Genomic DNA, 14,901 nt, shown 5'->3' with positions numbered 1-14,901 from the left:
TTTGGTATTAGCAAAATGGAAAGAAAGCATAGAGCGAAAAGATACGATTGTTGCTGTTTGAAACGCGCCTTTGAAACAATTTCTCGGCCCTTATTGTTACAAAAAATCAGGCGTTTTGGAATTTCGGGTTCTGCATATAAATGGTTTGAAAGCTATCTGTGTGACAGAACCCAAAGGACTGCATTTAACGATTCTGTTTCGAGTCCCTTGAACAATAATCTTGGTGTTCCACAGGGAAGTGTATTAGGGCCCATTTTATTTATTATGTACATTAATGACATGAAATGAGTCTTGCGATATTGTGATATAAACCTTTTTGCAGATGATACCGTGCTATTCATTGCAGCTAAAAGCTTAGGGGAAGCCATATCCCATTTGAATGATGATTTGCGTTCTCTGAGTAGATGGTTAAAATACAAACAGTTGAAGTTGAACATAGATAAAACTAAATTCATGGTAATTTCGCGTAGCCGAGTAAATGAGAACGTCTCAGTAAAAATTGATGATGAGACACTTGAACGCGTTCGGGAGATTAAATATCTTGGCGTGATTATTGATGATAGATTAAAATTTGACTCTCATATTGACAATGTCATCAAGAAAATAGCCAAGAAGTATGGAATTCTTTGCCGACTCAAAAACGATTTAACTATAGCTAGTAAGATACATTTGTATAAATCAATCATCTCTCCCCACATAGACTTCTGCTCTTCCATTTTGTTTTTAGCCAATGGAACACAAATATCGAGATTGCAGCGATTGCAAAATAAAATAATGCGTTTGATTTTGAGATGCAATAGATTCACATCCTCCTCTTTCTTATTGGATGCCCTACAGTGGCTATCAGTGAAGCAAAGAATTGTGTTTTTAACTTTGGTGTTTATTTTCAAGATAGTAAATGGTTTGCTGCCTCGATATTTGTGTGATCGAATTGAAAGAGGAAGTGACATTCATAGGTATAATACTAGAAACGCGGATGATGTAAGAACACCACATTTTTTAAACGGTGCTTCACAAAATTCCCTATTTTATAAAGGTATTAATGTTTTCAATTCGATGCCTACACACATAAAACTAGCACCAACATTATCACGGTTCAAGAGACTATGTATTTCACACGTCAAAGCTGCCTTTTGAACAGCTACCCTGTCAAATTTTAAATACTTGACTAAATTTGTATTTTGACGAAGTTCCTGCAAACGGATATTTTTGTTTGAACAATTTTGTATAGCCTTTTAATATTTATTGAGGCACCAATAAACTATAATGTTCGCCTCGATGATGATGATGGAATTTTATTTTATTGACGTAATTTATTCTATTTTTTTTGTGTAGTCTACAAAAGTTTGAGTCTCGCGCGCGGTGACAGGTATAAATAACTTTTTTGTATTTATTCATCATATGGAATATTTGTACTGTTGAAGGATTCTGTAGAGTAGTAGTGAGTTGTCTAGTTGAATGTCGGGAATTTCATGAGAATGAGAATATTGCCGACTGTTTTGACATCGCGCGAACGTTATCAATCCTCGCAATATTTTTGATTTTCTGATTTTTCATGATCACTAGTAGTGCTTGCAAACATCTGTAGTTGAGAGCATCAGTATTTTAAAATTTATGTTTTTGCTGTATAGTATGACAAATTATATAGTTGTTTATATCTGTGAAAATAATCAGACCGTATTAAGTTTGCAAATCTGATTACATTGTTTATAATTAATAATTATCTTAAAGATATATCGTCTAGCTCAAACCTTTGTAGGGGTATGTGGCGGGACCATCATCATCATCATCATCATCATCATCATCATCATCATCATCATCATCATCATCATCATCAACAGCTTATTAATTAAAGAAGGACAAATCTCCTACATAGAAAGTAGCAACTGCCAATAATGCAATGGTAACAAAACAGCTCTGTTACCCTGTAAGTCACAAGAACAGTCCATTTTTCAAAGAAGGAAAACGCGAGATGGAATTGATAGATGGGTCGCCAAATAATTCATTTACAATTACATCATTAGAAAAAACAGCCTATACATTGCAGAAGGGCAAATTTCCTAACAGTAAGCAGTTCGACTGCCAATATATTCAATAGACGAACCTAGAAGCACAATCTTCCACGAAAAGAATGAAAAAATCATGAGAAAGAGCTACAGTTTGGTTGCCAGTCTAAAAATGTTCATTCAGCCAAACGATAACTTTGCTTAGTGAACTGAAACAAGAATCTAATTCTAGTTCTATAATCTTGAAAAAAAATATATAGAACATAGTTTAAAGGCTTGATTTTCTTGAACGTGATCATCAACTGATAGAATTAATCGAAATATCATATCATGTTTAAAGACATCAATACAACTTCTGAGATCTCAGGTTTTCCTAGGCCTTTACGGAAAATGGATCATTTCGGGAAATGAGGCATTCCAGAAATAGGTTCTCTGGGAAATAAATTATTCCGGAAAATGTCTTTCTGGGAAATAGTTTAAAACCGATGTGATATTGATAATAACCTTTCAACTGTACGACTTGAAAGAACAACTCCTATTGAAAGATTTGAAAATACCCAATGAAAATATTCACACCGTTGATAACCCAACTGAAGAAAATCAAAGAAACGAAATGCGCATCAATTCTCCTTTAGCCGTATGTCCACAAATTAGAAAAGTGAGCTTAGGTGAATATGACATACTTACAATAGTGTAACTCGAATTGGAAGAACGCAAAATCTTTGTTAAAATGTCGTGTTTTTTGGGACACAGATTTCTTCAATGGTGATGAAAATAATGAAAAGAGTAGTCTATTGTAGTATTATAGAGAAATTAGATATTGGTGATATTGTAAAGTATTTAAATGTTTTCAACATCTTATTAGTAATTATTTTGGAAAGTACTCAACTCGGTGTATCCCGAGGCTTTTCGATTTGCTGACCGCGGATGCAAGAAGATGACCATGATGAATGCAACGAAGACAAATGAAAGGGGAACAGAGAGGGAAGATCTTGAGTGTGGATTCGCGGTGGAACTGGTTGAAGCGAGACTTCAGTTTTTCACCAGATTTCGACAGTTAAGTGGAAGAAAGTTGTGCAGATACTACAGGGTCAGCTTTGAGCATCTCGGTTTATATGCGCCTGACCCCTGGGGCCCTGTTCCAATTCATGCTACGGATGGCAGTTTCTTTCTCTTGCAATGATGGAGCTTCGGTGTTGACATTGGTAATGCGTAAAACCCTTCATGCTGAGGTGGCGTGGTCGATACTGGAAAAAGGTTTCCAAAGTGCTTGAACCAGCGATTCTGCTGGTCAGTCGGGTCGGTCAATAAACGTCTAGACGTGTCCTTTACGGGAATCGTAGAATTCCTCTTGGTCCCACTAAGGCGACGTGAGACATCGTAGAGGAGACGAATGTCGCCGGTATTTGCGGTTTTCTCGCCTTCGTCGGCTAGGGAGTCCGCCCACGCTCTTTCCCGTCTACACGAGCGCTTAACATCCTTCCCGAGAGCCAGATTGTGCTAACGGGCTACGGCTTCGGCTCTTCGTGTTTTCGCTCGCTTTATCGCGGCATTGGAGGGGCGGAAACAAAATCTGCAAACTAGCGTTAGACTGGAACCCAGCAGGACATCGCAGCAGAGGCAGACCCAGGGGTTCATGGCGGCGCAGCCTCAACAATGACATCAAGCAAGTCGACAGAAATTTGACCTGGCCACAGGTCAAGGCGATGGCTGGCAATCGCCCAGGATGGAGATCTTTCAATTCGGCCCTCTGCACCACCGTGGGTGTCCAGGACTGAAAGTAAGTAAGTATCGCGACTTTGGCGTTCCTTATCTCCTCTATCTTCCTTCGGGCACCATATGTGATCCACTACTTTCTCTGAGTGCGTAATTCACATTCAAATTATTTTCGTCGGTAGCGCGGCGACGAAGGCGTTCTTGCTGGCGCTCCAGTGATCTTCTACGCTTCCACCTTCCGGAATATTCACAACACGGTCCTCTAGCTCATCGACGAAAGACCTTTTCATCGCATAGTCTTCTAGGTGGCGTGTGTTCAACCGGCACCCGATTTTCTCCTCCTGTCGATGGACCTTCGCAATGCGTAGTCGAATCACGCCGTACGTCTGCTCCGTACGTTTTCGGCTGATGCAGATGTTGTCAATTTTATTTTCCGTGCTGCCATTACAGGAAACGCATGTCACTTTGTGCACTGATCGATGAGGAAAGAGCGATCACCCAAATACCATGTCACTGTTGCTACAAAACTCTACAAACAGTTCTCCGTTCTCGCTCACTTCTCCATGGCGTCCCATGACGTGCTCATACTCCGAGTTGTCGGAACCAACCTTCGCGTTGAAGTCGCCCATGAGGATTCTTGGTATCACCCTTTCGAATCATTCAACATTGGCTAGAAAAGTTCTATTTGCACAGCAAAAAAATTCTTGTGATATCAAATCATTTTTGCTGCACATCAGTCGCGTCGTAAAAATTATGTACATATTACATCCCTTCCACACAGCTAATTAGCCGCCGCAATTTGACAGGGAGTCTAGCAATCGCTAGAACCGGAACGATAGATGAATCATATATAAGTAAAATATTGGCATGGATTCGAACATAGATCCGTTGATTGTGAGGCATTTCCCTTACCTCTCGGCTATTTCACCGAATTACAAGGTATGTGATAAATATGAAACTGCTTCTTATGTATCTGCTGGAATGGGTTTGTTGACACTTTCCGGTGCCAACCAGGGTGTACATGATGTGTGTGATAATTGTTGGAAAACGATGTAACCGAGTGAAATTACGTTCGAAATTGGATGCGTCACCATAAATTACGCGGCTGGATATTACAAAATTATTTGCTGTGTGTCTTGCATTTCGGCAGCATTGGTTGGCGCGTAACACTGGATCATGGTGAGGTTTCGAACCCGTGTTTTGAATCTGGTTGCAATTATCATCTCGTTATAGGTTTCCCACTTAATTAGCACATCTTGAGCGTGATGACTAGATGCCAGAACAGACGCTAAATCTGGCTGAAATCAGAAGGGCAAGAGTGCCCACACAGCAAAAAAATTCTTGTGATATCACATCACTTCCGCTGCACATCACTCGCGTCGCAAAAATGATGTACAAATTACATCCTTTCCAGACAGCAAATTAGCCGCCGTAGCTTGAAAGTGAGTCTAGCAATCGCTAGAACCGGAACGATAGATGATTTATATATAAGTAAAATATTGGCACGGATTCGTACACCGATCCGCTGATTGTTAGGCATATCCCTTACCTCTCGGCTATTTCACCGAGTTAAATGGTAGGTGATAAATATGATACTGCTTCTAGGTATCTGCTGGAATGGGTTTGTTGATACTTTCCGGTGCCAACCAGGGTGTGCATGGTGAGTGTGATAATTGTTGGAAAACGATGTAACTGAGTGAGATTACGTTCGAAAATGAATACATCACCAGAAATTACACGCCTGGATATTACAAAATTATTTGCTGTGCAGGCTGCATTACCACAGCTCTTAGCTGGTGGTTTTCGTCATCGATTGATTCGTGGAAGCATGAGATAGGAACTTGTGAGGGCCAGAGATATAGGGGATGATCAAAATTGGGATATTAAATGGGACCTATCAATCTTACGTTCAAGTACAGGTGATCTACCTTATTCCATTCATTTTGTTGAGTCAATAAATGTCCCAAGGTAATGAAATTATGGTGTTTCTTCATGTGTGTTTCTAGTTGCCTCGATGTCATTTTCCATTATGAAAGCACGATACCGCGTAGATATGCCAGTATTACTCATAGTTGTGGTGACATTTGCCAGGATTTAGCACCTTAATCAGCCATAATGCCCCAGCAGCCAACTAAACATACCATTGAGCCTTGCTAACAACAGTGAACGTGCTCCCCTAATGAATGTTCTGTGTAATAAAAGCAGACGACAACTCAGTCTGTGTCAGTCGTTTGCCGTTCGGCGAAAATAATTTCGCGCCTTTTTCAGATTTCTAATTTTGCATCGCATGTACCGGCAACACATTTTGGCTCGCATTCACGACGACGGTGCGCCAGTGCTCTGTCATTATGTGCCAAACACAGTCAGATGTGCACGGTATTCTAATGGAAGATATTCTCAGGGACATCCTCCTGCGTCACATTCTTGCTGTTGTTGCTTGGCACAGAATCAGTTCCATTCCATCTTGCCTCCGCTGCTGCTCTGCACGGTTGTCGCCCCGTGGTTGAATTACACACCCGACGGAATGGTGGATCGCTAATAACAGTAGCGAAATAAATGGCACCGACAATGGCTGGAAATGGAAAAGCAGTGAATGGTGCGAAACAAACTCATGAAGCAACGTTTCCGCTACTCTTTCATTTGCTGTTTTCAAATTGGAAGGGTAGTTGACTGCTCGAAACAGGTTTGTATTGCGAATGAAGGCACCTTTGTTCAGAGCTGCAACAAAAGATTTGCGTTCAAAAACCAGAAGGTGATGAGAGTCCTTTTGACGAGCCACTTTTTAGTTAATGAAAATTTGCGAGGTGTTGATGTGGTGAATTGATACTTTTACCCAAAGGATTTAAGTATTTAGAATAATATCGTCGGTTTCCTGCAATAGGGGCACAACTCAAAAAATGTGAATTTTCAGTATGAGCGTTTGAAAATTGGCAATCTTGAAGCACCTCCTGCAAGTTCACTTATTTCTCTCATCATTTAACAAAAGTAAACGAATTTTGATTGTTGTATCATGGAAAGCGGCTGAAGGACTATCTGTTTCATGAACTTTCGATTACTATTTTTCAACGACTATTGAAAAATTTGACTGATTTTGAGTTGTGCCTTTATTGCGGAAAATTCATAAAAATGCAAAAATCTCGCGTTTCTCATCGAATTTCGGAACGGGTCTTTGTGAGATGAAAGTTTACATAGTTTTTCATCATTTGCCTTCAAAATCTCAAAAATGACAAATTTTGAGTTGTGCCCCTAATGCAGGAAACCGACGATATATGGTCGGCGTTAAGTCAGAGCGGACCAAGTAACAAAATTGACGAAAATTAGATTTTTAAGGCATTTGATTAAGATTTACTTTAGCTACTTGGAATATTCATTATGTTACATAATGTTACAATTAACGAGAGTTATAGCACAATTTTCTTTTGATTGAACTGCGAAAATCGATAATAGTGTGCAGTCAGAGTGGACCAAATACTTGATGTCATGAAAATTGAAAAAATGTGTATTGGTTAAAATCCAATAATCAAAATAGTTTATCACCAAAATATAATACGTTTTCAAATCGCGTGACTCCCTAACGCATTTTCTGATGATGATTGATCAAGAAAGCACGTGAAAATACATTTTATTATGGTTAATATCGTATTTTACAGATCTTCGTGTTGGAGCAAATTATGGCAATTCGCGTGCAGACAGAGTGGACCATGTGTCTCTAAGAAAAATAGTTGAAATTACCTTATTCTTCGTAATCCTTTCCAAATCAAAATATGCTTGTTTAGTAGCTGTTGGGCATCATATTGAAATATACCAATACCCGTTTCATGAAGAAATTGATTTTACCGGTTATTTAAGAATTGTGTACTTGGTTCACTCTGTCTGAACGATTTTTTGAAAAACGCCAGTCCTCTGAATAAATTTTTATGAACTGTGTAACTACAATATTTCAAAAACGTACCGAACTATGAAAATACGTTCAAAAGTTGTTAGCTATTAGTTGTTCAAGTTGAGAATTCTTAAATAGCTCATTCATTGACTACCCTTCATGACACATCACATTGTGATATTGAACTGTTGTACTTGATCCACTCTGACTGAACATAAAAATTTAAAATGTTAATCAACAGTGTAATAACAGAAATATCAAATTTCAAACTTCCTGCTCACATCATACATCAATCCAATTAACAGTTGTCCTACTTGTGCATTATTTTTTCATCAAATATGTACAAACTTGAGTGTGATCTGTAGTTGGTTGTAGATTTTCCAAAAATCATTCAGTCAGAGTGGATAAGTACAATCATTTACTTAGCAATTACTCGGTGTCAATCTTTTTTTTTACGTTTTTTCGTGATCAATACAGAGCGATGCTTTGATGAATATACGTTATTAAGATTTATGGCAAAAATTCAAGAACATTTGTTGAAAAACTCAAAACTTATAGAGTTGTAAACTTTAAAGTCGTTTTTCTAGATATTAGGTAAAAGACACATGGTCCTCTCTGATTTAACGCCGACCATATAAAAATGCAGTGGCATACGTGGGACCGCGCATAACTTGCGAACGGAAGCATCGATTTTGGTCGTCTTAGTTTTGTTCTGTTAGTTTTCACCCAAGGAAGGTTTATGAGGCAAAAAACATGAAAAATTGAGAGTTTTTGAAAATCGATCTTCCATACATTTTGACCGAGGACTTGGTCTTGGCTAGAAACTTGAAACGTCAAAAAACGCAGTAGGCAAGACAAAGTTTGCCGGGTACAGCTAGTATAGAATAACAATTGAAAAACACAGCTTCATATGTATATTTTTTTACATATTTTATGTTAATTTCCTCTGGTGCAAGGACGTGGCCAGGGAAGTTTTCGATCGTTGGAGGTTTGAGTCAATCTTGTCTTAGAGTCAAAGATTAGTTTCAAATATTTGTACTTTGGTACGGACGGGAAGGAGGCAACCCTCACAACAGCGGGCTAGGACTGTACCACCTACGAATTTGTGCGACTTGCTTAATGCTAATGCTAATGCTTTTTTTTTGTTAATTTCTTCTGGTTTGAACCGCTTTATGTTTCTTCTGAAAGTAAATTCGAAGTTCAAACTGGAGGTTCTTATCTAAATGTTGAACTAACGGAGCTGAGACACCTGTGCACTGGGATTTATCGTGCCTTTTGGAAGGTTGAGTAGGTTAAATCGCCAAGCATTGCACACCTTAAAAACGCGCCAGTTGTTGCACTTCTCATATGAAAAGCATGGAGTGTGCAACAACTGACCAGGTTTTAAGGTGTACATTGCGTTGATTGCGGAAAGAAGTAAAATAGAAAGACACATTTCCCCACCCCACCTGTTGTTGTCAATCGCCTGTACTTAACGGAGAATCTCAATTAGTGCGCTACCGATTAAGTTAACTAAATGTCTTGTAAGCTCTTCAGTGGCGGAGTCATCAAGTGGCCCCGAGAAGTCGTACGCCGAATGACAAAAGTCCCTTAACTACATAATTAAATCTGACTTTTCTTTCTCCTCTGCGGTAAATGGTTAGACAAAGGTACTTTACGGAGAGACCCGTAGTCATATTTCTATATTTATTTCGTTTTGCTTGCGATCGTTGGCTGTGGTACACCGCAATGGAAGATGAGATGCTACACCCACCAAGGAATATGGGTAAATCTATACGCCATTACGGCTAACGAGCTGAAAATGCCTCATTATCGCACGCGCAACATGTCAAAAAAGGCACGTTTCGGTGACATCGAAAGGTGCTCCTTTGTGGCTATGACACATTTTCTCATCGGTAACCCACTCACTTTCGGTTTGGATCTGCTTCTGAAGAGTAATATTATATTTGCACGCGATGCGATTAAGATTTTGTTTCGATTTTTTTTCAGTTTTGCTGCTATTTATATCTTAGGATCTGCTGAAAATACACTGGATTTCGCGAGCACTGGTAAGGGTTATAAATCAGAACGATTTTGGTAAAACAAAAATAGTTGATAAATACGCATTAAAATCTTACCTCGCACGTCATGCTTGAAATTTACGAGTAATTGTCACGGAAATACATTCACCAGTTGAATTTGCTGGTTTAAAAGGTGCAAACAATTATTTTTCTGTGTTAGATTGAATCTTACGACATGCTTACAAAAAGTATTTCATAACGCAGTCATGCCATCTATGGCTGAATATTCAAAGGCCTGTAGTACACAGGGTCAAATATTTGACAAGAAAAGAACTCATGAAACAACATCAGTTTGACACTAATGAAAATTCGATCGAGTCAAACAAAATTTTTGGGCATTGGTTTCGTTTTGCACAAATATTTGACCCTGTGTACTAACGGTTTAAGAGATGGATATATTTAAGTTAAGGAAATAATGAAGCATGATCGATGAGATTTGAATTATCTAGTAACAACCAAAATGCCGTTTCATTTAATTGGCTCGGTAGCTTAGTTGGAAAAGCACTTTTATAGCGTATAAAAGTCGTGGGTTCACATCTCACCTGATCTGTGGATTTTCGGCACACACTTCCCCGGATGTGTGAATATTACATCTTCGGAAGAACCTGATGTCTTTTCTTATAGTTATGAGTTTCTGGCTTCGGCGCGGAGTATTGTAACAACTGTAGAATCGATTGAGTAGGCTCTAAATAGCATTGCTCCTTCCGAAGCTCCTGGGGCAGATGGGATTCTTCCTGTTTTGCTTCAGAAAGAATTTGATTATTTCAAACATGTTTCGAAAACACTACTTGTTTGCAGTTTTGCTACAAGGTATATTCCCAAATCTTGGCGTGATATTACTGTAAAGTTTATTACGAAAGTGGGTCGTGCGTCGTATGAAGAAGCAAAGAGTTTCAGATCCATCAGTTTATCCTCTTTTCTTCTGAAATGCTCAGATCGTATTGTTGACCATCACCTCCGTGATGTTCATCTGGTCAACGTGTCTCTTCATGTAAATCAACATGCCTACCAATAGGTAAGGCTACTGTGATTCTTTTACACAAGGTTTTTTTGCGATATCAATAAGGCCTTTTCTCAAAAGCAATCCTATTTGGGTGCCTTTAACAACGTGCCTTTCGCTGGCATATTGGAAGCCGCACGGAGTCATGTTATACCTTCAATAATTTCTAATTGAGTTCACCAAATGCTCAAAAATTATACCTCTTCTAGACATTGCGTCAAGCAGCGATTAGGAAATTGAGTGTTAGTGGATGCTTTCAAGGGAGAGTCTTGACACTACTTTCGTGGAAACTCGTAGCAGATACGCTATTCAGGCAACTCAATATCTATAAACTATTTTCAACTCCACTTGACATAAAAACAACTATTGATGTAAGTAATTAATGACTTGAGTTTGATAAAAAAAAACAATAATGTACGAAAATTGTAGTATGCCCTGAGGATAAACAAATAAATGTTCGAAACGTTGGCTTAAATCGAAAATGGTTGATTTAAAAGTAACCCGAGGACCGAAAATACGCCAAAAGTTTTTCCTAAGATCAATAATAGCGGTTTTCCTACTTATGGTTTTGCCGACGACAACTTAGCATTGTTAGTAGGTGTGGGCATCAGCACCCTTTTTGACCTGATGCAAAGTGCTTTTCAAGTAGTTGAGGGTTGGTGTCGCCAACCTGAGTTAAACATCTATCGTTCTTTTCACGAAAAGACGAAATCATAATGGTATTCGAACTTTGCGTCCCTTTGATTCTGAAATCGATGTGACTAAACTGGTGAAGTACGTTGGAGTTATTCTTGATTCCAAGCTTTCCTGAACACCTCAGATTGAGTTCAGAATCAAGAAAGCTTGTATGGTTTTCAGGCAATGCCGGCGAACCTTTGGTATAACTTGGGGTCTAAAACCCAAGTATATCAAATGGATTTACGTAACTGTTGTTCGGCCAATATCGGCCTATGGATGTCTTGTGTGGTGGCAAAAAGGCAAAGTGAAAACGATCGTATCAAAATTAGGCCATCTCTAAAGGATGGTGCTTGATGGCGATGTCTGAAGCCTTCTGTTCAACTCCCACGGCAGCGCTTAAAGTTCTCTTTGACATTGCTTCACAACACATTCATTTTAAACAAGATGCACTTTCGTGCACTTAGCGTCTACGGGTCTATACTAGAGGAAACTCCTGTGAACTGCAGATCAACACACACCTCGTTGTTTCCACTTTTGGTGAATTGGGACAAAGTTGTCCTTGCTCTAAGTGATCTTACAATTGCTTGTAATGTGCTATATGGGACATTTTCCACAAAATTTTCTTCCAGGGAAGTGTGGCCATCTGGATATCTGGAGTGAGGTATTTCAGACGGCATCGTATGTTGCACTAATGGCTCCCTTGTCCCTTCTCGAAGATGTTTACTCTCGTGAGCTAAGGCTACATTAGTCTTACATACTTGGTAGACACTGTACCGTTTTTCAGGCCGAAACCTTTGCTCTTATGTGCGGAGTACAATCATAACTTCAGCAGCACGTAATGGGCAAAGTAATATACATCTATTCAGATAGTCTGCTATTAAAGACCTTGCTTCGACCTACTCAGGGTCGAAGATAGTTATCGCTTGTCGAACTCAAGTCGAGGAGCTAAATTCACCAAACACGCTGTTCACTTTGTATGGGTACCTAACCGTTCTCATATCGCTGGAAATGAATTGGATGAAAAGTTAGCTCACACTGGAACATCACATGACTTGAATCCGATTCTGGAACATCGTATCATTTGATAGGGAATCGCGCCACTTGGGCGGTGGCTTCTATATTCGTCTGTTTTCCACTATAACTCAGTCAAATTTGAACTAATTGACACAACTTTTGGGATGTGGTGAGATAGGTATAGTATCTACCCGTGTACAACATTTCAAGTCAATTGGTTCAAAATTGACTGAGTTATAGTGGAAAACAGACGAATATAGAAGCCACTGCCCAAGTGGTGCGAAACCCTATCTATGTAACTGTCCAGTTTTTGCGCAGTTGCGTTTCCAAGTATTCGGTAAACCACTTTTGCGTCAAACTGACTTCAGAAACCTTCAGGATGTTCTGTTGTTCCTAACCCGCTGTGGTAGAGAGCTATAGGCTCCCTTTACGCTTCACGCGTTATCAAGCGCCCCCTTTTCAGGGCGCTGCTTGAACCCATTGTGGTTCCCTTATGCGTTAGTACCCTCTTCCAGTGCATCTTCTCCTACTTCCCTACCTGTCCCTATCCCCATCGTATTGCCTATTTCCTTCCTTTTCCCTCAGGTAGATGTTGAAATAGGCTTTTATTATGGCGATGGCAAAAATGTCCCAAATGGAGGAGAACGTGCCTCTGGAGCCGACCTACTGATACCTGATCGCATAAGAAAAATAGCCAAAAACCATTTTATTTTGTATGTCCAACGAGCGTAAATACTTTTTCAATAAATAACCTTTACTTGTGTAGATTAATGCTGGTTACCTAACAAAATTATTAACACAATGAAGACATATGTGATTCGCTCGAAAATGGCACTGACCCATCTTGCCACGCCTCACCCTACTACTCATTAAACAGACGCGTCAATACTACACCCAGCAATACTGGAATTGTTCAAAGTCATGTCGCCAAACAAAATTGTATTGTCATTAGCCATCTCCTGTGGTGGCGAAGTACAATGCTCTGCCTAGCAGGGTACCCCAGAAAAAAAATGCAAAAATGCACGCTATTTCTTAAATATCATATTTTCAACTTAGTAAAATTACACAGCGCAACATTTTTTTTTTGTCTCAAGAGCAAACTTATGTGTCTCTGACAGATTTTGGGCCGCTGAATCCGAATTCGGGCTCAGATTTGCTCCAGCACGTCACAATTTTGAGCTATACCTTAATTTATAGGGCAAAATATGCGATTTGGGCTTTTTCGATTGCAGTCATTAAGCCGACTGGAAACATTTTTTTGAGCAATCAAATGATAAATTGTCAAATTAACATCTAAATTAACGACTCATGCAAAATATTTCGTTTTACCAAATCAAATTTGATAGTTTTAGGCACTTTATGTTAGTAAGTAAACTTGCACGCAACTTTTGGAGGGTGACTTGTATGGGAAATGCCCAACATAAAATGCTTAAAACTATCAAATTTGATTCGGTAAAACGTTAATAGTTATTTTTTGTTAAACTGTGTTTTCTACAATTTCGAATTCAGTTATCTGTATTAGGTGTTCTGAAATAAGTTTTGTCCTTCGACGATTTGTCCTACGACCATTTGTCCTTCAACCTTCTGTCCCAAAGCCACTTTGCATGTGTGTGTGTGTGTTCATTTTGTTTTATTTTTTTGCAGACAACTGATTCGAAACAGCTTAGTAACATTTAGTGTGCCTGAACTTTGTTCAAACGTAGCCTTCGGAGTTCAGTCTTCCACTAACAAGACTTATATTTTCTTCACAACTAGGCCTGAGAGTCTTAGAGCTTTCTATACTTTTCATAGGTGTTCAACTAATCGTCCTTTCCTATCCCTCAGTAGTCGCAAGGACGTGGTCAGGATAACTCATGACCGTCGGAAGATTGCGTCAGTCTTATCGAAGAGTCAGAGATTAGTCTCAAATCTTTGTGTTTTGGTTTCCGACGCGAAGGAGGTAACCATTGTAACAGTGGTCTCGGACTGTATCGTCTACGAATTTGTGCGACTTGCTTAATGCTAATGCTAATTAATTTGCTATTCTCATTTGCTCGAGTAATCTCTTTAACTATCTAATACTCGAGAATTATTTTCTGATCGGGTTATGTAGTATTCTGAGAAAAGCGAGCAAATATTCACCAAGTGCTTAAAAGTGATTCAAGTGAGTGGTGCTAAAGTAATTATTGTAATCGAGCTTGCCAATGTATGGTTTAAACAAAACAGGCAAAGATTGTTAAATGCAATTCCAATCAATCATCTCCTATCACAACATGCTGTGCATAAAAAAATCATAATAAATATGGCAGCCAGTTTCCATCGTTATGTGTAAAACGTTCAGCTATATACGGTCGAAACATTTGTCTAGGACACGACATACTCACTTTACCGGTTGCTCACTTCAAAGCGTGCACCAAAGTGCTGGGCGAAAACTGGTTCCATAAATTATCGCAATTTATTTTCGAACATATGCGCTATCGATATAATTCATTCAACTTTGTTTACACATATTTTTGCAGATTTTAGCACCCGAACCAACACCACCAGCTCTGAATCAGTCTTTCGGAT

This window comes from Aedes albopictus, chromosome 3 (assembly GCF_035046485.1).
Source record: "Aedes albopictus strain Foshan chromosome 3, AalbF5, whole genome shotgun sequence".
NCBI lineage: Eukaryota > Metazoa > Arthropoda > Insecta > Diptera > Culicidae > Aedes > Aedes albopictus.
Note: the sequence above shows the minus strand (reverse complement) of the source record.